Below are 26,105 nucleotides of genomic sequence, written 5' to 3'. Positions count from 1 at the left end.
CAGCTTGATGAGTTTTCAAGTATGAAACACAGCATCTTTCTGAGAATTGATTCCAGCATGCCGTGTCACAATCTTTCCAAGTTTCCCTGATTGATTGACCCTTGGAGCACACATTTATCTGAATGAAGTACTCATGCCATCAAATCAATATACTGTTGTGTTCTTGCATTAAATACTTTCTTTGGGGAGGGGGGAACAGTGAGGGATGAATCATTGAATCACCTCAGAAAACAGATGTCACAAATTTACCTCCTACCTATATTGTATGTAAATGGTGAAATTCCGAGCGTAAACACTTGTAAGGTTGATGTCAGGATAGAGATCCCTTAACTAGCAATTTGATAGAGAACATTAGGTGACATGCAGGGGTGTAGTCATCCAGGGTCCGGGGGGGGCTTAGGCCCCTTACATTTTTATGAGCCAGGTCCCAGAGGGTTCCCTATGTCTCCAGCTTCTTATGAGCCATTCTGCATGAAAAGGAGCATGTTAGCCACTGAGGAAAGTCTTCTAACTGCTTTCCTTGCCATTTCCTGCCAGTCTGAGTGAAATGAGTTCCTATTAGTTCCGACGTCAAAAAACCAAGCTGTAGAGAGTGAACATTCTGTAATTGCAGAAGAAAAGACAGTGAATCCTAATTATATCATCCCATCTACATCATCAAGCAGTTTTTTAGTAGCACTGAGTTCAGTAATTCAAGCAATATCTCTGACAGTGAGAAAGGACAGTCAAATGGTGACAGTAATAGAGAAGCAGAAAGCAGCTTTCAAGCCTGGATAGATTATTCTATAATTTTAGGAGGTTGTATAATTTTAAAAAGGGGCATGGCTGTGACTATCATGAAGGGAACCTGCACTTCTGAATGTGTCGCTATACTACTAGTAACATCTAGAAGAGAGCTTTAACGGTGCACTCATTCCTCCAGCCAGCAACTCTCTTCATGTGGTGGAGGATGATGTGCATTTCTCTCTCCCTCTCGCTCACCTTCCACCCATCCCCAAATTCCACACATTCCTTGCTTCTGATAATGTTTAAACTGTTGTCAGGACTAGGGCTGAGCAAAAACAGCCTCTCAAATTATCCACCCTATTTGCAAGTAGTGAAATTTGGGGGTGTTCTGCTGAATATTCTTAGAGAGAGGAGACAGAATTCTCCAGCAATTTTTTTTCTCAGAAAATTCTATTTTAGTTCACATTGGCGGATAAAGGGAGCAACAGGCTAAGAGGGGAGGACAAGAAGGAACCGTGTTCAAACCCCTTGCTTCTTTCACCAGTATTGAAATAGTTGGGGCCAAATGCATGGGTCAGAACATTGGACCAATCATCCTTTACTCAATTATCTGAAGATCGTTTTGCCCTTTCTACAATTTAATGTGTATCTTATAATCATTGATCCCATTTGTATTATGTATTTGGAGATATGGACTATATAGGAAAATTTGGCTCAGCCCAAGTTTTTAACATAGTTAACCAACTTTCTTTCAAAATATAAGTCCTTTCACTGGGAAACTTGTTACTTAAAAGTTTTGTAATGATTGAAGCAGGATATTATTTTCAAGGAAGAGTAACATTATGACATGAATTTGAACCTTGTTAGAACCAGTCTCCATGGAGCCAAGGCAAAGCAGAGGACAAGAAGTGTGAGGAATAGTCATAAGTGTATAGTTTCTGCCACCTTAACAGACCAATCCACAATGGAAAGGGAAGGAAGAACAGAAGGTAGCCAAACTGCCTTTGCCAACACACCAAGGAAGACTCGTGACACATGTATGGTTGAAATGTTATATTTATTAAAATATAACACATAATCAATCAAATTCCAATCCGCCAATTAAAGAATATCAAATCCTTCGGGCAGGTGAGGCTCAACCTATCTATGAGGGTCTAGACCCTCCCAACCAGGAGGCAAGTCAGTCACATCATACTGCAACTCCCCAGACAAGGATGTGGGAAAACTTCTCCCTCCTTACAATCGGAGTCAGGTTTGTGGTTCCAACCTCCGCATCCTGGCCCCACCGTACAGGCGTTCACCATGATGCACAAGCCGGTCCCATGTGGACACCCCCCGGATCCACACCAGACATTATGCCTTGATGTTTCACTAGGGGGTGTCCTTTTCCCAAATGCCTCATCCACCTCAATTTTAACCCCAATTACCTCACCTGCCCGAATCCAACGCCACAAGAGGGGATCAGCTGAAGCTTGGTCCCCTCAACCCAAAGAAAACAAAGCCCCCAAACCCAACCTATAATCCTCTAATAGCAAATCACACCCAATATCTGAAAGATGGACACCATCATCTCGAAACAGATATGGAGCATGAAAACGGATCCTATCATGTGGAATATATGCCCCACCCAATGACAAAACTAAATTCCTAACTTTCTTACTCACCCACTTTCTGGATCTGTCGATCCTGTTGGGGTGCAGTGCACCCCTCCAAAAACATTGCACCAGCATGTCGGGCCACACTATAACAAGGTCCGGGTATGACTGGATGAGAGCATTAAAATCCCGGGTGATCCTAAGCAGCAGATCCATACCCGGCTGCTGCACCAAGTCATTTTCCCCTAAATGAACCACCACACATGTGGCCGGTTAAGCGATGCCATAAGGCGACACACCAAAGGCATGAGCGCATCCCAAAGCATGCCCCTCTGACCACCCAGCCAACCGTTGCTCTAGCGGAAAGCTGCAGCTGTGTCCCGGCAAGCATAGAAAAAGCTCTCCGATGGGCCCAAAATAAAATCGAGTGGCCACACAGGACGACCCTCGCAGGCACTGGAAGGCTCAGCACACCTAAGAAAGAAAGAACAATACATCAGAATCAATACCTGATATAAGACTTGAAAGCAGAAGAACGCCACCTTCCAATCACCTGAATATCCTGAATGCTCATGACCACACGGGCTGCGGCCGTAGCCGCCCCAATCCGAAAGGAATGCAGCCCATAGACTCCAGCATCACGACCACTGGCCAACAAGGCCCACCGAACAACGGCCCAAAATTGAAATTGAGTCAGGGCAGAACCATCCGCATGTATAAAGAGGTAACGCTGGCCCGCTGGCCTCATTGACAGAAATAAACGCACTGCAGCCACTGGGCACAATTCAGGGACCTGGCAAACTCTCAATGAAATAATACTGCCACGGCCCTTTTGATCAGTCTTAGACACTCAAAGGGAAAGCCTAACTATATCTGCACCTAGCGTGCAATCGCCAAAGCAAAAGGCTCGATAGGACACATCGCGCTTCGAGGAAGCCAGTATTTCGCTAGGGCGAAAAGCACCATAGAACATTGTCAGTGTTACTACGGCGAACAGGTGCAACTCATACTGAGATGAGCACAGAGACCTAAATAAAGGCAGGATCTGAAGGAGAACATCGGGCATGATTGGCCTCCTTCGGTCAGTGGGCCTGTGAGCAGAACGCGACCAACCCTGAAGGACCTTCCTGACCCTAAAATCTACAGAATGATCCTGCATTCCTCTTGCCTTGGAAATAAAGGCCAGCATAGAGAGGTGTCCGGCGATGGTAGAAATATGAGATTGCCCATTCAGATATAGATAAACTGCAGCCAATGTGAACAAGAATAGGCCATACAGAAGGCAAAGCACTAATGGCACGGAATGCCTGGAACGTCCCCAAGGCAAGCTGGTACACCCTCTGAGTGCTGGGAGCAAGGGCAGAAGTTATAGCTGAAGAACGCCACCTGCCAATCACCTGGACATCCTCAATGCTCAAGCCCACAAGGGCAGTGGCTGTAGCCACTCCAATCTGGAAGGAATGCAGCCCATAGACTCCAACATCGCAACCACTGGCCAACAAGGCCCGCCGAACAACAGCCCAAAATTGAAACTGAGTCAGGGCAGAACCATCTGCATGTATAAAGAGATAACGCTGACCAGCTGGCCTGAAACACAAACATTGCTGCATAGCGGAAAATGGGCATAAGTCAGGTACCTGGCAACTATAAAGAAGCAAAACTGCCATGGCCCTTTTGATCAGTCTTATAGCCTTTTAAGGAGAACCTCACTAAATCTGCACCTAACGTGCAATCGCCAGAGCATAAGGCCCGATACGACACATCGCGCTTTGAGGAAACCAATAATTCACTAGGGTGAAAAGCACCATAGAACATCGTCAGAGTTACTGCGGCGAACAGGTGCGACTAATACAAGATGAGCACATTGACCTAAATAAAGGCAAGATCTGAAGGAGGACATTGGGCGTGATTAGCCTCCTCCGGTCAGAGGCCCTAGGAGCGGAACGCGACCAACCCACAAGGACCTTACTGACCCTAAATCCACAGAATGATCCTGCATTCCTCTTGCCTTGGATTAAAGGCCAGCGCCGAGAAGTGTCAAGCGATAGTTATGACAGAAATAAGTTTTTGCCCTTTGAATACAGCATAAATAGCAGAATACTTCCAGAACACGTGCCCACGAAGGCAAATGTTGCAGCTGCTCCTGTATGAAAGAAATGTAATCCTTAAACATAATGGCCTTGCGAACAACAAAGCAATAATCAAAAGTGAATCAATGCGTAGCCATTGATACATGAAAAGATAGTACTGGCCCACTGGCCTAATCAGAGAGAAAGGTCCCTCAGCGAACCAGGGACAGAGAGGGCAATGGGCAGCCCCTCAGCTTCACCACTCAATCACAAGCCCACTGGTCCGTCTTAAACATATGCGCTGACAACAGCACAGCAATATAAGTGCAGGGCTCAAATATTACAATAACTTGCCCGGAAAGCTAATTTTACCAGGGCAAAAGGCTCCCTAAAATTATTGGTAAGGCCACCGCCCAGGATAACCGGCCTGGAAGGGGGGAGCACTAAGAATCATCGAAGGCAGGAACATCAACAGTATAACAGGGGCCACGTAGGACCAGGCAGTATCAGGGTGGAATGCGACTAGCCTCATTTGGTTTTCATAAAATGGGTTCTTGAATGCATTTGGCCTGAAAATTAAAGAAAAAAGGTAAAAAGGAGGCAGGATATATTCCCAACGGTAATGTCCTGCCCTCCTTAGTAGAGCATGGGCTGCAACAAGGTGTACATCATTCATACATGGGGGGGGGATGGCCTCATAGGATCAGGCGGCATGCGGGTGGAATGCAACTGTACTTTGCGGAATAAACGCATGCACAAGGCGCATAGCTCAAATCATGTTGAGGTTCTGGGGATTTACCACATAACCATAGCCAAGTGCTGCACTGAACGTATCATGCGGATCAGAAGGGCAGAAGGCCACATATATACCGCAAGCACTGTTGGAAAATAGTCCAGAAATTAAATTCTATTGTGAGCCCCAGGCCCCTTAAAAGCAGCCAGCCATTATTCGGCACACCCAAGATCCTAAATTGACACCAAAATACCAATCACCGACTGCATCAAAGCTTACCTACAGTTCAAGCTACAGGAGCAAGTCCTTTGTTCTTGAAGAAAGAATGGCCGTTGAAGTCACATCTGGCCAGCAGCACTTGCACAACCCAGTAGAAGTGATCAGGATCTAGACGACAGCCTGGCCATAACGCAAAAGCCCTCACAACCTATGCAGGTTTCCCACAGAAGGTTCTTCTTCATATGATGTAAACAAGTGCTGCCATCCCGACGTATGAATGAATGTGAATCGAACAGGTAGCAGCGCCTAGTATGCATGAGACTGCCATGAAATAGATGTGATTGAAGAGGGTACCTGTATCTTGTGAAACAAGCAATATACTATTCATATTTTTGGAATAAAGTTAAATTGAATTAAAAATGCCTTGGAAAAGCTTCATGATATAGATTTACCAAATGCTAGAGGAGCAGTTTAAGCAAGAACCAATAAGCTATCATTCCTAAAATAGGCATATTGTATATTTCATTTAGCTATTTCAGGGATAAAACAAAGCATTCAAAACTACAGGCAATAGAATGGCTTAAGCAACCAACATATTAAAACATTCCTGCTATAGAAAAACTATTGTTATAAGCTTATTAACTACTAGAGATCCATAAAGAAAATTACAGTTAAAACTTAATCACTCAAAAAGCCAACAAACACTGATTTAGCAAACTTATATATATATATATAATTATTTATTTATTTATTTATTTTTCCATTAACCTTAACGCATTGGCTCTCAGAAAGCCACAACAATGAGTTCACCTGGCTGTAGAGCATTTCCTTTATGCTTGCATAGCATAAATTACCTTTCTCTAAATCACACTTATACATATTTTGAAGCCACATAAGAAGTCTGAGATGTGGGATTCCAATGAACTCACCTTAAAATAAATTATCTATTGCCCTTTAGATATTACATAAGCATCTATACTTTTTCTCCATGCACAATAAATGCAACAAAATTATGAAGCTAATTGATCAAGAACAGCATTTTAAAACCAAAACATGAATGTAGGAGTACAAACAGAATTAAAATGGGGGGGGGTAAAGAATGAAACACCAATCAATTTCCAATACTTACGATAATTAACAATTTATGCCAAAGAAAACCCCAATATATATTAAAACAACTTACACATTAATTAACTATCAATATAACACAGATATTATTTATATGTATATAAAAAATGTTAAAAAAGAAATAATTTTTTAAAATTTATTTATGTATTTATTTATAATTAATTCAAAATCCAATTAATTAAACACTACTTGATTGCTATATCAAATAAAGGGTGGGGGAAACGCTGCAAATATAAAGTATAAACCAAACTGGGGATAACACCAAAAGGCGGGAAATTCAAACAAACACAAACAGCTGGAGGCAAGCAAGGAAAAGCCTCCCACGCCGTCTCACAGCTGATCCAGCCTCACAGCTGATCAGCGGAATAATAGAATGGAGGGAAGAGGGGGGGTTATAACACAATAGCAAATAAATAAGAATATATATATCAACAATCGAAATATATATATATATATATCTAAGAACCAAAGAGCACTGAAACTAACTAACAAGGCACACAAACGCAAGCAACGTTAACAATTTAAAGACAAACCGGAAGAAAAGGGGGGGGGGAAAACAAACGGAATCAAAATTTGTATATATAACCAAGGGAATACCCCAACCAGGAACGTCGCCACCCACAAACACCTTAAGAAAAAACAAGCTGGGCTCTACACAAGCAACAAACGCTTTAAAGCGCCGGCAGTACAAAGGAAAACAGCCGGCAAGCCGGCAAGAAGCCGCAGGGGGCAGACGCCCGCAGCCCAGCTGCTCGTCGGGGCTCAAAACAACAACAGAGAATGATGAAGAGCAACGGGACCGGGAGGAAAGAGCAGAGAAGGGTAAACAAGGTATTTAGCAAGGAAACGATCACCAACAGAACGCTGAAAGAGCCCCTGCAAGCGTGAACCAGCAGTAAGTGCCGCAAGGCAAAAAAGGTGCGCACTTAAGGAGGAGCAGGCTATATATAGCTGCTCAAAACCCTTGCCCAATTGGTCAAGGTGCACCACCTGACCTATTACACAATGTTCTGGAACCTTCCCGAGCCTTCCCAATAATAGGGTGTAGGCAAATCCGCCCCAGCCAAATGGGCAGGAACGTTATTTCCAATGCTCTTCCAGGGCCCTGTATTGATCTTTTCCTGTTTTCAAAAGAGTTTTCCTCCTGTTAGAATCAGTGGGAGGGTAATAAACCACACCAGCTCCAGGGCTGTTTGGATTCAGAGGTGTTCATGTGGATCTATACCCATTCCCCAACATACCGCCCCAATATTTCCTCTTTGACCCCTCCAAAGTCAGAGCTCCAATGCCAGGGAAGAGCCATCTGCAGATCTTTTTGCAGCCTCACAAAGGAGGTGTCTGGCATCAGTTCTTCCTCCCCAAGGGTGGGCTCACCTCCACCCTTGGAAAGGGGGTCTGACAGATCCTGTATGGGCTCTGGGATACTCTCATAAGAACCATAGGATTGTAGTCTTTAAAAATGTATAAATACAAGAAGCTGCCACACTGTGAGATCATTGGTCCACCTAGTCAAGAAGAGAGAGCCTACTGCTGGGGTCGGAGTAGATTGCTCGATGAAGATGTTGACCCAGCATGTGGCAGCTGTGAAAAAGTAACATTCAGTGCGAGGGATCATTAGGAGCTGAAAATAAAACTGCCGATATCATAATGCCATCACACAAATCTATGGTGCAATCACATTTGGAATACTGTGTACAGTTCTGGTCGCCTCACCTCAAAAAGGCTACGGCAGAAGTTTATTTTTAGTTTAGAGGAAACGCAAGTAAGAGGTGACATGCTAGAAGTGTATAAAACTATGCATGGCATGGAGAAAGTGGACAGAGAAAAGTTTTTTTCTACCTCTTTCTAGAACTTGTGGATGCTGAATGTTTGAAAATTCAAGACAGACAAAACAGAGTACTTCACACAGTACTTAGAGAAGCTATGGAATTTGCTCCCATGAGAGGTAGTGATGTCCACCAATGTGGATAGCTCTAAAAGAGGATTAGGCAAAATCATGGACTATAAGGCTATCAATGGCTACTAGCTATGATGGCTATGCTCTGCCTCCCTGGTCAGAGGCAGTATGCTCCTTTATACCAGATGCTGCAAACTGCAGGTGGGGAGAATGCAGAGCTTGGAAAAGTTACTTTTTTGGAACTACAACTCCCATCAGCCCCAGCCAGCATGGCCACTGGATTGGGCTGATGGGAATTGTAGTTCAAAAAAGTAACTTTTCCAAGCTCTGGGAGAATGCTCTTGGGCTCAGTTCCTGTTTGTGGATTTCCCTTAGGCATCCCATTGGCCACCGTGTGAAGAGGATGCTGGACTAGGTGAGCCTCTGGCCTGATCCAGCAGGCTCTTCTTATGTTCCTATGGACTCATGAGTGAACAGATGCCAAAGTGAATGGACCAGAAATAGATGTATGCATACATCCCCAGAGCCAACACTGTTTAAAAAAAGTTTGTGTCACCGTTCAGATATCAGGTCCTGCCGTTGCATTTCCCCCTGTTTTCCACTGCTTCACCTTGCTGCTTGGTAGGGTCCAGCCTTGCAGATTCCATATCAGTTCCTGCTGATCTTTGCTGTCTCTCAGTCTTTCCTGACCAGTGTCTCCCTTTTGGTAAGCAACTAGTCAGTTTGCTGCTTGTAGCCCTTGATCTAAGCTCTGTGATCTGTCTCTGTTGTTTTCAGTTTTCCTCCTGACTGCTTTCTTCAGTTCAGCTTCTCTGGTGCTGCTGCCTTCACTGATTTGGGAGGGAGCCCAATTCCCTTCACACTTTCGGTCCTCTTCCTCTGAAGTAATAAAAGTGCTTTGAGGACATGCATGAAAGAGACTAGCCAGTTTCATATATAAAACTATGGCAGACAGCCATGTGGCATACCAGCTCAGGAGTCTGCTTCGAATTACTTCTTTGTCCTTAATTGAAGGTAATTTGATGGACTGTATGAAAACAAGCATACTTTGCCAAGATGATTGATGGCCAACTTTTGCCCCACAGAACTCTTGTCAATAATAATTTTGTTCAGACAACTCCTTGTGCTAGCTGTCTCCTAAAATATACACTATGGGGAATTGACTTACTCTGATACTATTAAAATTGATGTACGGATGCTAGCAAGTTAATATGAAGAAGTGATGAGGAGAGGCAAGGTTCACTGACCTGGTAGATTTCAATAGAGTCTAAATTATATCATGACAAGGCTACCAAACAGAAAACTTAACATGGAACATAAAATTAAAACAGTGATCTATGGCAATCAATCAATTTGAGCACGAACAAAATCCATCTACAGATGCTTCCAAAAATCAGTATACAGATGATATAAACCAGGGGTGGGAAACATTTTTCCAGCCAGAGGGTTGCATTCTCCTCTGGACAACCTTTCAGGAGACTCGCCAGTAGTGGGCAGGGCCAGAGGCAAAAGTGGGCAGAGTAAGAAATGTAAATGTTACCTTTGTACAGTAGGTTGGTTTCTATGATGCACTCACATATGCGCACACACCTCTCTCTATCCTATATCCAGGCAAGCAAGAGGCATTGCCAAAGTTCAGGCCAGTAGTGTGGTGGAGACTGCATTAGAAGACAGCCTGCTACAGGCTTGGGGAAAGTACTCAAGGAGAGTATGAAGCATGGCCAATGAGGGGTGTGGAGAGATCCAGAGGGTCATATAGAGAGGCATGGAGAGCTTTATTGGCCCCTCAGGCTGAGATTCCCCAGTCCATCCTGGTGTAAGCCAACCAGTTGCGAATAAGCAGCATCTTGCAGTATCAAACCCCCTGTTCTTGGATGGGAGAAGGTGGAAGGAGGCGCAGTGTCTCCTCTTTCCCCCTCCCTCCTGAGGACATTTTTATCCAGAGTTTTAAAAACTATAATTAACCCAAATTTATCTGGAGATGAATATAGGGTGAGGTGGGCAACCTCCCCAGGGTGGCACAGAGTGGGTCTGGCCAATCCAGGGGCCCAAGATTTGGGACCTGGGTGGATTTGGGGTCTCTCTGTGACTCTAGTAACTATTGTTAGGCTTGGGTGTAAGAGTGAATGCAGGAAATGTCTCTGGGGACTGAGTGGCTTTAGGAACATAATTCAGCTAGATCAGGGTTGTTGAACTCCAGTTCCCACCAGCCCCACCAGCATGGTCAATAGGGATGATGGGAGTTGTAGTTCAGCAACATATAGAGGGCAAGAAGCTCCCTATCCCTAGGCTAGATGGCTGATTGATGGACAGTCCAGTCTGTTTCAGTAAAGGGCACCAATGGATGGCGGATATATACAGAATTATAATCCCCACACAGCCATGAAGCTCACTGGGTAACCTTGGGTGAATCACTGCCTTTCAGTCTCAGAGGAAGGCAATGGTAACCCCCCCTCTGAATACTGCTTTCCATGAAAACCCTGTTGCAGGCAGTCCATTTAATTTTCATACACACGTGCACATGTTTTTGCTGGTAGGAGGCTTATATAAAAGTTCCGCTAAAACCGAAATGCTCCAAGGAACCATTACCTATTATTAATTTTATAAAAGTTGTTGGCCATAGGACAAGTATTTGCATTTATACACTTCTTTAACGCAGGTACAGAAATGACATCTTGTTTTCAAAATTCTAAACTGATGTTTGCCAAAACTTGGAGGGAAGAGTAAAAATAAGTAAAGGGTTATTGTTCATGCTTAGAATTTGCATTACTGTCTAAAAACTTTAAATTGTGAACCCAGAAAGAAAGGGCAGAGGGAGGTTTTACAAAATCACTGTCTTAAAGTGATGCTAATTACTGTAATTACTTTTGATATTTCCTATACACAGAAGCCTTGATTAAAGGTGTCCAGTAATTGTTGCGTTTTCTATTTTTGAGACACTGTTTTGGAAGTTGATGAAATAAATTCTGGGATTGATTCCAAATGTTGAGTTCTTTGTTCCAGCAGGATCTGGAAGCGTCCAGAGTAGCTCCTGAATTGTGTTACCTGATCATAAGTAGTGAAGATGAGTTCCATGCCAGGGACAAAGCTGTGGCCAAATTATTTTGGCTTTGAAAGAAGATACTTTAAGAAACCCCAAGTATGTAAAAAAGTGTTGTAGACACCCTCCCTGGAGATACAAAATGAACTTCTATCAGGATTTTTTTAATAGCTTGCTAGCTGGAGATACTTGCTTAATTGTTTTTGATGGCTGGAGGCTATTAGCTATTAGACACCAGTAGTGTATCCCTGCCAGGTCGTTGTCCCCTTACATTTTGGGGGGGGTGTGTGTCCCTGCTGGGTCCCTATGTCTCTAGCACTACATGAATCCCCTTCTGTGCTGAATTGGTTCCTACCAATGTCTGTTGTTGTGGAGGAGAGTCATGAGAGAAAGAGGAGGGTGCTGAGAATGACAACAATGAGATAGAGAAGTTTTCCAGCCAGAGGCAAGCACCTCCTTAGCCCTGTGGATCGCATTTACTTTTTTAAAAAGTCAGGGAGAGAAAGAATGAGTGGCAGGAATGTTAATCCTGCATGCTTAGCCTGCTGCTGCCAACTCTGCCTACATGTCTACCACAGCCGATGACCACTTTATCCTGTACTAGAGCGATCTGGGAGGGGGGTGGGGAGCAGCAGGGATATTGCTGCAAGCTCAGGCCTCCATTGCCTGCCAGCCAGCAGCAACCACCTCCTTAAAAGGCTGAGGAGGGAAGGATATTGCCACAGGGGTATCCCCACATGGTCTTTCATCCTGTGCTGGGGCTTGCTTTTTTAAAAAAAAGTTGCAGAGGAAAGGACGGAGCAGTGGGGGTACCCCTGCATGCTTAAGCTGCTGTTGTCTGCCAGCGACACAGAGCCAGTGGCAAGTGCTTCATTTGCCCCAGGGAGGAGATATTCTGCAGGGGTGGGATGCTCAAGGAGAGAGAGAGAGAGAGAGAGAGAGAGAGAGAGAGAGATGTATGTGAGACTTGTGTGAAAGGGGAAGATGCATTTGTGATGTGTATGTGACAGACAGAGAGGCAGGTTTATATGTTGTCTATGTGCATGTGCGAGAACAGAAGGTATGTATCTATGTATAGTGTGTGTGAAAGAGGGAGAGATGCACGGGGGGATGGAGGGAGGGAGAGAGGGGGGAGGGAGAGAGAGAGATGTGGTTGTGTATATGTGAAGGGTGAAGGGTGGGAAAGAAAATAAGGAGGACACATAAATACATGTGTATCTGTGATCTGTATGTGTATGGTGAGTGCATTATTATTTATTTATTTATTTATTAAATTTATTAGTCACCCATCTGGCTGGTTGTCCAGCCACTCTGGGCGAGGTACAAAATAAAAACATACAAATACATTAAAACATTAAAAATCTCAACAACAATAATAAAACCTAACCCACCCAAAAGTCTGCCTGAAGAGCCAGGTCTTCAAGGCCCGGTGGAAGCTCATCATAGAGGGGGCATGGCGGAGATCATTTGGGAGGGAATTCCACAAAGTGGGGTCCACAATTGAAAAAGTCCTCTCCCTAGTCCTCATCAGTCTAGCTGTTTTAACTGGTGGGATAGAGAGGAGGCCTTTTGAGGCCGATCTTGTTGGGCGGGATCATTGCTGATGCTCTTTGTGTGCTCTACACGTGTGTGTGTGCGCGCACAAGAGAGTGTGTGCTCCCTGTTGTTATTAGACAACATCATCATCATTTAAGTGTGTGTGTGTGTGTGTGTGTGTGTGTGTGTGTGTGTGAGAGAGAGAGAGAGAGAGAGAGAGAGAGAGACAGAGACAGAGAGAGAGAGAGGGAATCAATATTGTATGATTGCCACAAACAGGGCCAGCAGAACATAGCACTAAGTTCCCAAGGTAATCATGAAGCAGTAATGGTGGTGGAAGCAGTGATGGCTCTACTCTCTCCAATTTTGTGCTGTGTCATGCCTCCATGGCAGATATTGTGTGCTATGGCAGACATGCAGACATTGTGACCCCACGGTGGCCATTTTGTGACTGGTGTTCTTGGCACCAGTCTTCATTTGTAATTCTTTAATTCTTAATTCTTTATAACACAGAGTAGTAGCCATCATCTGTAAAATGTTTAATATTTTTATTTTTATTATGTATTTTTGGTTTTTATTATCAACTTATTATCATTGCAAATTCAGTAGAGAAGGGGGAGGGATGGTCGGAAGAGTGACATGGCATGTAAGGTGACATGGCATGACTCATGAAGGGACCCTGCACTTCTTAATTTGCCACTTCACTAATGGTAGACACCTCCCACCTCCCTAGGCAATGGCTGAGAGAAACAGGTTGGCTGCTTGAATGTAACTGAAGGTAGAGATAAAACAGACTGGCAATGAAGTCCTCTGCATGCTTACTCAGAACTATGTCCCACTGAGATTTTTTCAATGGGACTTACTCCAAAGTGTGTGTGCATGGTCCACCCACCTGTCAATCACCTGACATCACAATGACATCAAGTGACATCAACTTCAAAGGGGATAACTGTCAGCACCTATCAGCTAATCAGTGTTGGCACCAAGCTCTGCCTTATTTATTTATTTATTTATTACATTTATACACCGCCCCATAGCTGAAGCTCTCTGTCCACTTGCAGGTGTGGTTTGGATTCAAACTATACATGCAAAGGAACATATATGCTGCAAATCAGCAAAGCTGTTTGCAAAGTTGATCTGCAGATGAAAAATGTAAAATGGTTAAGTGTTCTGCAAACTATGATTCCCAGAAGGGATAAACAATCAATCCTTCTTACCAGGAAACTCTAGAGACTGTAGCTCTGTGAAAGAAACAGGGGTCTCCTAATAACTCTCAGCCCCCTTAACAAACCACAGTTTCCATGGGTTCTTTGGGGGGAAGCCATCAAAGTGATATCATAGTGCTTTAAATGCTGCCTGTTCCTCTATCCAAGAATGGCCATGCTGGCTTGGGATTATGGGAGCTGTAGTCCAAAACACCTGGAGGGTACCAGGCCTCAGGAGGCTGGTGTACTTTGTAGCTCCCCACAGTGAGTTCCTGTCTGCTCTGTCTCTGTCTCTGTCTCTCTCTTTCTGCCATTAATCTGGTTTCCTCCCCTTTGGTGCAGCTAGCTGTATTTGTCCCTCCACCCATCCCTCATTATACTGCACAATAACTTTTCCCCACTTTTGTTGTTGTTGTTATTGTTGTTGTTAATGCTAGTTTCTAATCACCAGAAACCTGAAATGTAAATCACAAATTTAAAAGAAGTTGCCAAGCATATTAGAACCCAGAACCAAGTATAATATTTTGACAGGCAATCACATTTAGCAAAGGTTGTTCTCCCACGATAGCTCATTGCATTACTTTCAAATTACTTAATGTTCTATTTCAGGAGTTCTATAACTGGATCTGTTGCATATGTTTTGCCTAATATACCCTGTTTCTGTTTTGAGTGGCGAGCTCATCCAACTTTGGAATATCAAAGCATAAGAAGAGCCCTGCTGGATCAGACCAAAGGCCTGTCTAGTTCAGCATCACATTTTTTCACAGTGGCCAACCAGATGATGCTGAGAAGACCAAAAACAAAGTCAATAGTCCTCTCCCACTGGATCCCAACCAGAGGAGCAGATTCAGGACTCAGAGGCTGGATTTTTATGCATAAAGCTTTATTCCAGAAATCAAAATAGGGATCTAGCATCTTATGCTAGGCCTAAACTGGGATTCAAACAGGAACAGGCATGCTAGACATTGGAAGCAACAGCAAATACAAGCAATGCTATTTCTTATATACAGAAAAAGGAAGGACACTTGAAGCTATTAATTCAGGCTCTTCTCAGCATGAGCTGCAAGGCGGGGCTGTGATGGGGGGTGGAAGAAATTGGGCTACTTGTAACCGTCTCTTCTCTATCCTCTGTGACCTTGGAGACATGCCAGTTTCCGACTCTACTGAGTTGCTTTCATTTTCCTTTGCCTGAGACATTCTAATGTTTTCATTATCACTTATCTCTTCTGCCATTATGCTTGGCCTTGGTGCCTGCAGACAGTCCTCACCAGCCGGCTAAGACAAATTAAGGCTGTCTGAGCCTTTCTCAGTAACTCCAGAAGCCGGTTTCGAGGCTTCTGGAGTCACATCCTCTTCAACCCCCTCATTTCTTTCATCAGTGCTGGCAATGTCCTCCCCAATGTCTGTAACCCCTTTTCCATTCTCCCAACCTTGCCAGACATTCTCCTTGGGACCCATGACAGTGACTGGTATTCAGAGAGATAAATCTATCTCTGATCCTGTAAACAGCTTAAAGCCATCACTACTAATAGCCGTTGATAGCTTTATCCTCCATAACTTTGTCTAAGCACCCCTAAAAGGCAGCTAAGATATTGGCTATCACCATATCTTGTGGCAATGGATCCTATATTTTAACTGTGCACTGTTTTATGACTTTGACAACAGCAACTTTTGAAAGTTCTTTCCAATCGGTTTGGTAATCCAGAGGAGTTAATCCTTCTAAATCAGTGGTGGGCAACCTGCATCCTAAGGGCTGCATGTAGCCTTTGATCTAATTTCATGTGGGTGGCCAGGAGGGGGGCATGAGTGGAATGGGGTTAGCAAAGAGAGAGTAAAGGAGGTAGCAGGTAGTCATTCGTACATGTTAATGATCACTTGATGAACCTTCCTTAAATCATCCCTGCCATTCAGGGTAGGCAAAGCCAAGCAGTTCTTCACACATCACACGGTTAAACTATGGCAGGTTAAGTGATGGCCACCAATAGGGATGTGAGAAAGTACCACTTTTCCATTCCACTCTGTAGTCATTGCAGACAGCACTGTTTCCATTGTGCTGCTATTTTTCCACCAAAATCTTACTTGTCTCACTGTCCACTGTGGTGAAATTGTGTCACTTACTTAATTTGTGTCATTAATTACGTCAGTGACTTAAGTTACGTTGTCATTAAGTTATTCCACCCCATTCATTTCAGTGTAAATGAAGGCAATGCAAATGTGGGGAAAACTACAATCAATGATGTATGATTTGCAGGCTAAAAACAACAACAGCATATACAAATCACATTTGCTGGGGTGAGTTATGTTCCAGATATGGGATAAATAAGCAAACAACTGCAATTTCCGCTCCCATTTCTATTTTCAAAGGAATTCTCCAATATCCCTAGTCATGACTGTACTATACATTACCTCCAGGAGCCAAATCAGCAAGCTTCAGAGTACCAGCTGCTGGAGAGCAACAGCAGTGGACTGCTATTGCACTTATCTCCTGCTTATGGGCTTCTCAAAGGCTGGCTGGCCACTGTGGAAGAAGAATGGTGGACTAGATAGGCCATTTATCAGATCCAGCAAGGATCTTCTTATGTTCTTATGGAGCCAGGCTTCCTAGGAAGTGGGTGATACTTCCAGTAACTGCCCCCTCCAATACATCTTCTTACAAATTATGAAGTGCTGAGTAGTCCCTATTTTTTTCTTCCAGTTGACCCTGCACCACAAGGAGAAAGGAAAGTGAGACTTTCCAAGCAACAAACACCATAATCTTCCTACTTTAAGCTCCTAGCAGTTTTTATGGCATGCCAGCAGCTGTGTTTGGAGTTTCCAAATAATTTCAAAGTATTTTGAAAAGATATTCTAATCTTTGCCAAGACATACAGGGGGTTTTTTTCCAGACCGGAAGACTGGGAAACTGTAGGGAATACATTCGTTTTTAAAAATACTTCTTCATTCCAAAGAGATTTTGGAGCCATGCAAAAGGAAATTGAAAGTATTTGATAGTTATTTATAAAGTATTACATCCAGACTCATGAACGATTTTAATAGTATGCTACAGTGTAGATAAACTATTTCTTTAGTACAGGTGTTTCTGTATAATCTCCCAAGGATTCCTCGACAACCTCAAAAGTAATTGAAAGGATTATGAAACTATTTCAGAATGGCAATGGAAACCAGCTAAAAGCACACAATTGTGAGTAGATAAGGTTCTTTTTTCAACAAACTTGTTCCTCTAACAAAGTTTTTTTTTGAAAAATGATCTATTACAGACTGCAGCTTGATATGCCGAGAGTGCTTATTTCTAAATTACGTATTGTTTACTGGTTAGTTGTAAAACATAAAAAAAAGAAAATAGAAGAGGTGACAAAGTTCAAAGTAAATTACTCATTGCTTTAAGTTTGACATAGATCTCATCAGTGGACGCTGGTCCATTAGGGTGAAAGAGGACACTGCCCAAGCAACCCCAGTCTGCTCTCAGCCAGCCCCTACCTGCCTCCCTTCTTACTTATCTCCAGGCACTGGCTGTCATCGTCCTTCTTTGTCTCAGTGCTGCCCTTGTAAACTCAGCAGAGAGGATGAAGGGAACAAAAGTAGAATTGGGTGCCACTCTCTGCCTGTCATTGGCTCTGGCTCCACCTCCTGTTGGGCTCCCTGCCTTCTACCTTACCAGTCACAATGGGCACCAGCCACCACTGGCTAACACATTGCCAAGATGAACAGTTGTAAGAGCTATTGGGGAGGCAGAAGTATTAGGTGGGGAATGATGAATGAAAATACAGCATGTACACTCACTACTTATTCTTCCGCCCTTCCTCCCAGAAGGAGCCCAGGGTGGCATGCAACTTCAAGTGATGGGCCTTTTGGCTGCAACTTCAACTGGTGGACTTCCACATGTGGATGGATGGATTAGCTGCATAACATCAGAGAAATAACTTTCACCTCACCCTAGATGCAGTCTTTTCAGTGGATTTACATATTCACATCTTCAGTGGTCCTATTTAGATGTCAAGGGAACCCATAGAGGGGAGGAGAATCAAGAGATCATAATTCATTCTCCCTACTCTCAGCTACCATGTATTCATCCATACATACGAGGAAAGTCTAGGAACATACAAATGGTGCATGCACAGACTCTCTCTCCATGATCCAGGCCACCACAAAATGCAAGATACCTAACTGTACACATGCACAGACCTGTGAATGCACATGTAAAGATCTCCTTCTTCTTTGACCCCAAAAGGGAGGAGGAGCCAAAGCCTGACTACCATCAAATTTTCAGTCCTACCAGACTTTGGTGAGTCCCTTATTCCTTTATTAGGAGGGCCAGGACTCTGCTCATCTTTGGGTTCTCATTCCTGCACATCTCATTCCTGCACACCTTTCATCTTCCAGTATTCCCTTCTCTTCTCCCCCACTCTCTGGAGTTCTATTTTCTGGTTTTTTTCTGGCTCACCACTGGGTTGATTTAGTCAGAAGACAGATCCCTGCTGGAATCCCTGAAGGTTCCTGTATGGCCTCCTGCATCATTGAAATGGTAAGTATGGATCCGATCCTTGGATGTGCTGCTGCTGGGGCTGCTCTTCCACCAGGCTTTCCCCTTAGAATGGACCCAATCTGCACCAGGCATCCTTCTGCCATTTCCATGTGACATCACTTCTAGCCTGTCCATGTCTGCATCCAGTTGGGCCAGTGTGCAGTGGATGGATTGATTCCAGAATAGCACATTCCAGGTTGATTCCAGAATAGCACAGCTGTACACATTTAAACTATCAGGATGAACACATATGGCATGGGAGTGGAGAAAGCAAGCTTCATCCCAGTGATCTCCTCAGTGTTAGGAAAATGCCTGCATGCAGTCGTCAAGGGCAGAAAAACCCAATAATGCACAACCATGTGTAGATTAGGAAAAACAAACTTGTTGTTTGGAGGTCATGATGCTGCTGTATACTGAGCAGAGCTTGGAAAAGTTACTTTTTTGAACTACAACTCCCACCAGCCCAATCCAGTGGCCATGCTGGCTGGGGCTGATGGGAGTTGTAGTTCAAAAAAGTAACTTTTCCAAGCTCTGAATTACTGAGTCAGACTGTAAGGTGTGGGCAAGGGATTGGATTGGTTGGACAGTGCCGGGTTGAAAGCATTCCATTGACCTAACAGGCTGGAGTTGATTCGAGTTCATTCTATATTCCCTAGCAGCTGCTTTTACCCATCTGTTTTCTTTTCTTTTTTGATCAGAAAAAATATTGAAATTAATATCAATATTTTAAAGGAACATAAGAAGAGCCTGCTGGATCAGGCCAGTGGCCCATCTAGTCCAGCATCCTGTTCTCACAGTGGCCAACCAGGGGCCTGGGGGAAGCCCGCAAGCAGGACCCAAGTGCAAGAACACTCTCCCCTCCTGAGGCTTCCGGCAACTGGTTTTCAGAAGCATGCTGCCTCTGACTAGGGTGGCAGAGCACAGCCATCATGGCTAGTAGCCATTGATAGCCCTGTCCTCCATGAATTTGTCTAATCTTCTTTTAAAGCCGTCCAAGCTGGTGGCCATTACTGCATCTTGTGGGAGCAAATTCCATAGTTTAACTATGCGCTGAGTAAAGAAGTACTTCCTTTTGTCTGTCCTGAATCTTCCAACATTCAGCTTCTTTGAATGTCCACGAGTTCTAGTATTATGAGAGAGGGAGAAGAACTTTTCTCTATCCACTTTCTCAATGCCATGCATAATTTTATACACTTCTATCATGTCTCCTCTGACCCGCCTTTTCTCTAAACTAAAAAGCCCCAAATGCTGCAACCTTTCCTCGTAAGGGAGTCACTCCATCCCCTTGATCATTCTGGTTGCCCTCTTCTGAACCTTTTCCAACTCTAGAATATCCTTTTTGAGATGAGGCGACCAGAACTGTACACAGTATTCCAAATGCGGCCGCACCATAGATTTATACAACGGCATTATGATATCGGCTGTTTTATTTTCAATACCTTTCCTAATTATCGCTAGCATGGAATTTGCCTTTTTCACAGCTGCCGCACACTGGGTCGACATTTTCATCGTGCTGTCCACTACAACCCCGAGGTCTCTCTCCTGGTCGGTCACCGCCAGTTCAGACCCCATGAGCGTATATGTGAAATTAAGATTTTTTGCTCCAATATGCATAATTTTACACTTGTTTATATTGAATTGCATTTGCCATTTTTCTGCCCATTCACTCAGTTTGGAGAGGTCTTTTTGGAGCTCTTCGCAATCCCTTTTTGTTTTAACAACCCTGAACAATTTAGTATCGTCAGCAAACTTGGCCACTTCACTGATCACTCCTAATTCTAGGTCATTAATGAACAAGTTGAAAAGTACAGGTCCCAATACCGATCCTTGAGGGACTCCACTTTCTACAGCCCTCCATTGGGAGAACTGTCCGTTTATTCCTACTCTCTGCTTTCTACTTCTTAACCAATTTCTTATCCACAAGAGGACCTCTCCTCTTATTCCATGACTGCTAAGCTTCCTCAGAAGTCTTTGGTGAGGTACCTTGTCAAACGCTTTTTGAAAGTCTAAGTACACTATGTCCACTGGATCACCTCTATCTATATGCTTGTTGACACTCTCAAAGAATTCTAATAGGTTACTGAGACAGGACTTTCCCTTGCAGAAGCCATGCTGGCTCTGCTTCAGCAAGGCTTGTTCTTCTATGTGCTTAGTTAATCTAGCTTTAATAATACTTTCTACCAGTTTTCCAGGGACAGAAGTTAAGCTAACTGGCCTGTAATTTCCGGGATCCCCTCTGGATCTCTTTTTGAAGATTGGCGTTACATTTGCCACTTTCCAGTCCTCAGGCACGGAGGAGGACCCAATATTGGTATTGGTATTGGTATTAGGAAATATTGATATTTTGAAATATTTATCTTTCCTTTTAAAATGTTGATATTTTACAGAAAATATTGATATTTTAAAAGGAAATATCGATAAACTATCATTCTTACAGTCAATGTTTTAGAGGCAGATATTTTTTAAAGTCTGTTTTCAAAAATAGCCATGGAAATTTGCTGTATTAAGATGTGATCCTCAGTGATTGAGAATAAGCAAATTACTCCATCACATCCCTACTGTGAGCTGAGAGAGCCAGCCAGAACTGGGGTCCAGAGGAAGGGCAAAACATGGCAAAGTGGGGGCAGGAGGGGAAACCAAGACAAGGGAAAAGTGACTTTAATTGGCCCAGCCACAGGCTAGTAAAAAAGCTAAGAAAGGATTAAAAGCTGGAAGTGAGCTGGGAGGTGAATAGAGTTGTGGATACAGCATGTAAGGGGAAAAATGGAAATGGACTGCCTTCAAGTCGATTCCAACTTATGACGACCCTATGAATAGGGTTTTCATGGTAAGCGGTATTCAGAGGGGGTTTCCCACTGCCTTCTTCTGAGGCTGAGAGGCAGTGACTGGCCCAAGGCCACCCAGGGAGCTTCATGGCTGTGTGAGGATTCAGGTCTCCCAGGTCATAGTCCAGCACCTTAACCACTACACCACACTGACTCTCTATGTAAGGGAAAGGGAGAAGTAAAAAAAAAGGAGGCAGTGTGGAGTAGGAAGGAAAACAAGCATGGGTAGGGATGGAAAGATCTGTCCATTTCGGCTCTCTCAGTTTCTTTCTTTCTTTCTTTCTTTCTTTCTTTCTTTCTTTCTTTCTTTCTTTCTTTCTTTCTTTCTTTCTTTCTTTCTTTCTTTTTCTTTCTTTCTTTCTTTCTTTCTTTCTTTCTTTCTTTCTTTCTCTTTGTTTGTTTGTTTGTTTGTTTGTTGTTTCCCACTCTTCCTCCCAGTAGGAGCCCAATTCTTCCAATCCTAAATTTGTTTCTCCACATTTCTGCAGCAATCTGCAATTTTTTTTAAGTTATCATCAAAATTCTTCAGCATTTTAATATGAATGTCTCCTATGAAACACATTTTATGCACATTTTTTAAAATTGTGTTTTTATTAAAGTTTATGCAAAGTACAACAACAAAGACAGCACAACCCACTGTCATCAAGGGAAAAAAGTACAACAGTAAAGCAGTAATACTAAAATACTTTTGAGAGATACAATGTAATATGGAATAAAATGTCTGGTTGTTCTTCACACTGACTGTCTGGAGTCTGTGTTGTAAAGCCAGAAAATACTTAAAACACACACACACACACACACATATACAAACACTTGCAATACTTTCTTGTCTTTGGAAGATGCTTGTTACATCAAAGCACATCCTATTTTATCAATCAAAAGCCTCTTCGGCATTGAATTTCTCCAAAAGTGCTGCTTCCCTTAGAACTAGAAGACAGTTTATTTAATATACAACATTGCAAAGTATCATTTTACTTCTGCTATTTGCCCAAAGGCGGTTAATTTCAAGTATGAAATTTTGACACAAAATTTACAGCTCATGTATCACAACTTTTATTAAAGTGAGTAAGGGATGATGTCGGGGGATTTAAGAGAGAGAATTAACAATAACTACTGCCAATTTAGTCCGATTTGGCAGCTTATTGCAAAACCAAAGATGAAGTTAGGAAAAGAGAAATTAATCCAGCTGCACTGGATGGAGGAGAGACAAAAATATCAAATGTCTACACTAAAGTTTGTACTTTTAAGATGTCTGAATTTTAATGTATTGTTTCATCCAAAGAATGGTTTTTTTTAAAAAAGATTAAGATAATTATACTCTATAGATAATATTTTCATTTGGCCAAGCTGAAACTGCAATGTTTTTTGCAAGTTTTCCCCCCCAGCAATCCCAGATACACTTCCCTTTTTTGTTAAATATTTTGGCAATCATTGAAAACCATTTGCTTATTTATTTAAATTGCCCTCACCCTCTGTCACCCTCAGTGATGTCACCCTGCAGCCAGGCATCACCAGATCCTCCATTCACTAGGAGATTTTTCATAATCTGTAGTAACAACACTAAATAATACTAGAAACAAATGAAGAAAAATACAATGGAAGTTAGAACAAAGAATTCAAGCTTTTCAAAGATCTGCCCTTGAATGGCACAAATCTGTTGGGGGGGGGAAGGCTACTGATAATTAAATTTACAATCTTGGACCAGGACTAGAGGATGTTTGTCATATGATTTCCTCTCAAGGGCTTGTTTTTCTTGTTGAAATGGCAAATGTGGAAGCACATTCTTGATTAGGAACCACAGGGCATGGGGAGTTGTTTTATACTCTTCCCCATAAGTTGCCCCTCTTTAAACTCCCTGAAATTTATATTGGCCCACAAGGGTATCATTGCAGCAAATGGCACCTTCAGAGGTTATAGCAGCGCAGGAGTGAAAAAGTCAGCAACAGAGAAAGTGAGGATGAAGAGAAGCCCATGAGACAAAAGGAGAGTGAGTGAGAGGGTGTGTGTGAAGGCAGGACAGGAACCTGGCATGAAGGAAAGAGTGACGATGAGAGTGAGGAGTGGGTGGACTGGAATGGAGGGCAGGAACGGTGTGTGAATTTGAGTGAGCATGAAACAGAGGAGGAGGAGGAGGAGCAAGCCTTTGATTGTGTAGATCATGAACAACTATGGAATGCTTTAAAATAAATGGGGGTGCCACAGCATCTGATTGTCTTGATGTGCAACCTATATTCTGGACAAGAGGCAACTGTAAGGACAGAATATGGAGAAAGTGATTGGTTCCCCATCGGAAAGGGTGTGAGACAGGGGTGTATTTTATCACCCTATTTGTTTAATCTGTACGCAGAACATATCATGCGGAAAGCGGGATTGGACCAAGATGAAGGAGGTGTGAAAACTGGAGGGAGAAATATCAATAATTTAAGATATGCAGATGATACCACACTACTAGCAGAAACTAGTAATGATCTGAAATGAATGCTGCTGAAAGTTAAAGAGGAAATCACAAAAACAGGACTACAGCTGAACATCGAGATTAAAGTAATGACAACAGAAGATTTATGGAACTTCAAAGCTGATAATGAGGACACTGAACTTGTCAAGGATTATCAATACCTTGGCACAGTCATTAACCAAAATGTAGACAATAGTCAAGAAATCAGAAGAAGGCTAGGCCTGGGGAGGGCAGCTGTGAGAGAACTAGAAAAGGTCCTCAAATGTAAAGATGTATCACTGAACACTAAAGTCAGGATCATTCAGACCATGGTATTCCTGATCTCTATGTATGGATGTGAAAGTTGGACAGTGAAAAAAGTGGATAAGAGAAAAATCAACTCATTTGAATTGTGGTGTTGGAGGAGAGCTTTGCAGATACGATGAATTATGAAAAAGACAAATAATTGGGTGTTAAAACAAATTAAACCAGAACTATCACTAGAAGCTAACATGATGAAACAGAGGTGATCATACTTTGGACACATAATGAGAAAACACAATTCACTAGAAAAGACAATAATGCTAGGAAGAACAGAAGGGAGTAGAAAAAGAGGAAGGCCAAACAAGAGATGGACTGATTGCATAAAGGAAGTCACAGACCTGGACTTACAAGACCTGAACAGGGTGGTTCATGACAGATGCTCTTGGAGGTCGCTAATTCATAGGGTTGCCATAAGTCATAATTGACTTGAAGGCACATAACAACAACAAAGATTGTGCCTACTGATGAGAAGAGCCTAATGTTGAAAGGAAGAGGGGCTCGCCAGGTGCCTCTGAAAATAAGAGACACGCTGGAGCTCTGATGGCACTTGGGACCCAAGATAGGAGTCCTTGCAGCTGCCTTATATTGAATCAGACCAATGGCAGCTCAGTATTGCCTACACTGACCAGCAGCAGCTCACCAGGATTTCAGACCAGAGTCTCTCCCAGCTCTAACTCCGGGTGCCTACTCCAAGGGAAGCTTGGAGAATGGCAACAAGGGAGAGGGCCTTCTCAGTGGTGGCCCCCAAATTATGGAATGATCTGCCTGACGAGGTGCGCCTGCCGCCAACACTGTTATCTTTTCGGCACCAGGTCAAGACTTTCCTCTTCTCCCAGGCATTTTAGTATGTGTTTTATATTGTTTTACATTTTTAAATTGTGTTTTAAATTGTTTTTTAAAATATGTATTTTAAATTGTGTTTGTTTTTAGTTACTGTAAACCGCCCAGAGAGCTTTGGCTATGGGGCGGTATACAAGTATAATAAATAAATAAACAAATAACTAGGAGGGGTTGTGGATTTAATATAGGACCTTGTGCATGCAAAGCAGATGCTCTACCACTGAGCCACAGCCCTTTCGCTAAATAGTATATAGCAGACAGTGTTCATATGTAGCCATCCATCCAAATGCAAACAATACAATCCAGCTGAGTAACGGTGGCAACAATGGTATGCTGATGTCTCTCCCCTTTTCATATGTATGTCAACCAACATGTAAATAAAAAGAAGAAAAACAGCAAAATTGTGGTTTTTTTAAAAAAAATCCAGAGTAGGTATGATTTTTCCTCTTCCCCTAAGCTCGATAGTCCATACACCTGATAAATTAGAGAGAAACCTTGGTGATAACACAAGGGTGTTTGGGGATACTTTTGTCTCAGATCATGAATCATATTTTGACATTTTCGAATGATAGATCAATACTTTTTGAGAGAGAGAGAGAGAGAGAGGAGACCCTGTAGTATTTTATAAATAATGAGAGGTTAGCAGAAAGTGCAAGCAACAAAGAACAAATCATATTTCTACCTGAGGAATTTTTAAGATCATGCCTCAAACATGATAAATGTGGCACATAGGAGTTCTAGTAAAGCTATTAATATGCTGGGTAGTATAAAGAGTTTCAGAAACCAGAGTGTTTGCGTTGACTCGTGTTTGTAAACACAAAATAACCTAAAGCCTCATAAGAAGAACACTGCTGGACCAGACTAAAGAACCATCTAATCCAATATTCTGACTCCAACTATGGACAGTCACATGCCTCCTGGAAACACACAATCAGGTGACAAAGTCAATGACCTGGATCACATCTCACATTAGACCATTCTTAAACCAAAATTTATTTAAATTAGGGTTGGG

This window comes from Rhineura floridana, chromosome 16 (assembly GCF_030035675.1).
Source record: "Rhineura floridana isolate rRhiFlo1 chromosome 16, rRhiFlo1.hap2, whole genome shotgun sequence".
Classification (NCBI taxonomy): Eukaryota; Metazoa; Chordata; class Lepidosauria; order Squamata; family Rhineuridae; genus Rhineura; species Rhineura floridana.
The sequence above is the reverse complement of the archived record's forward strand: the minus strand, read 5'-3'. Positions refer to the sequence as shown.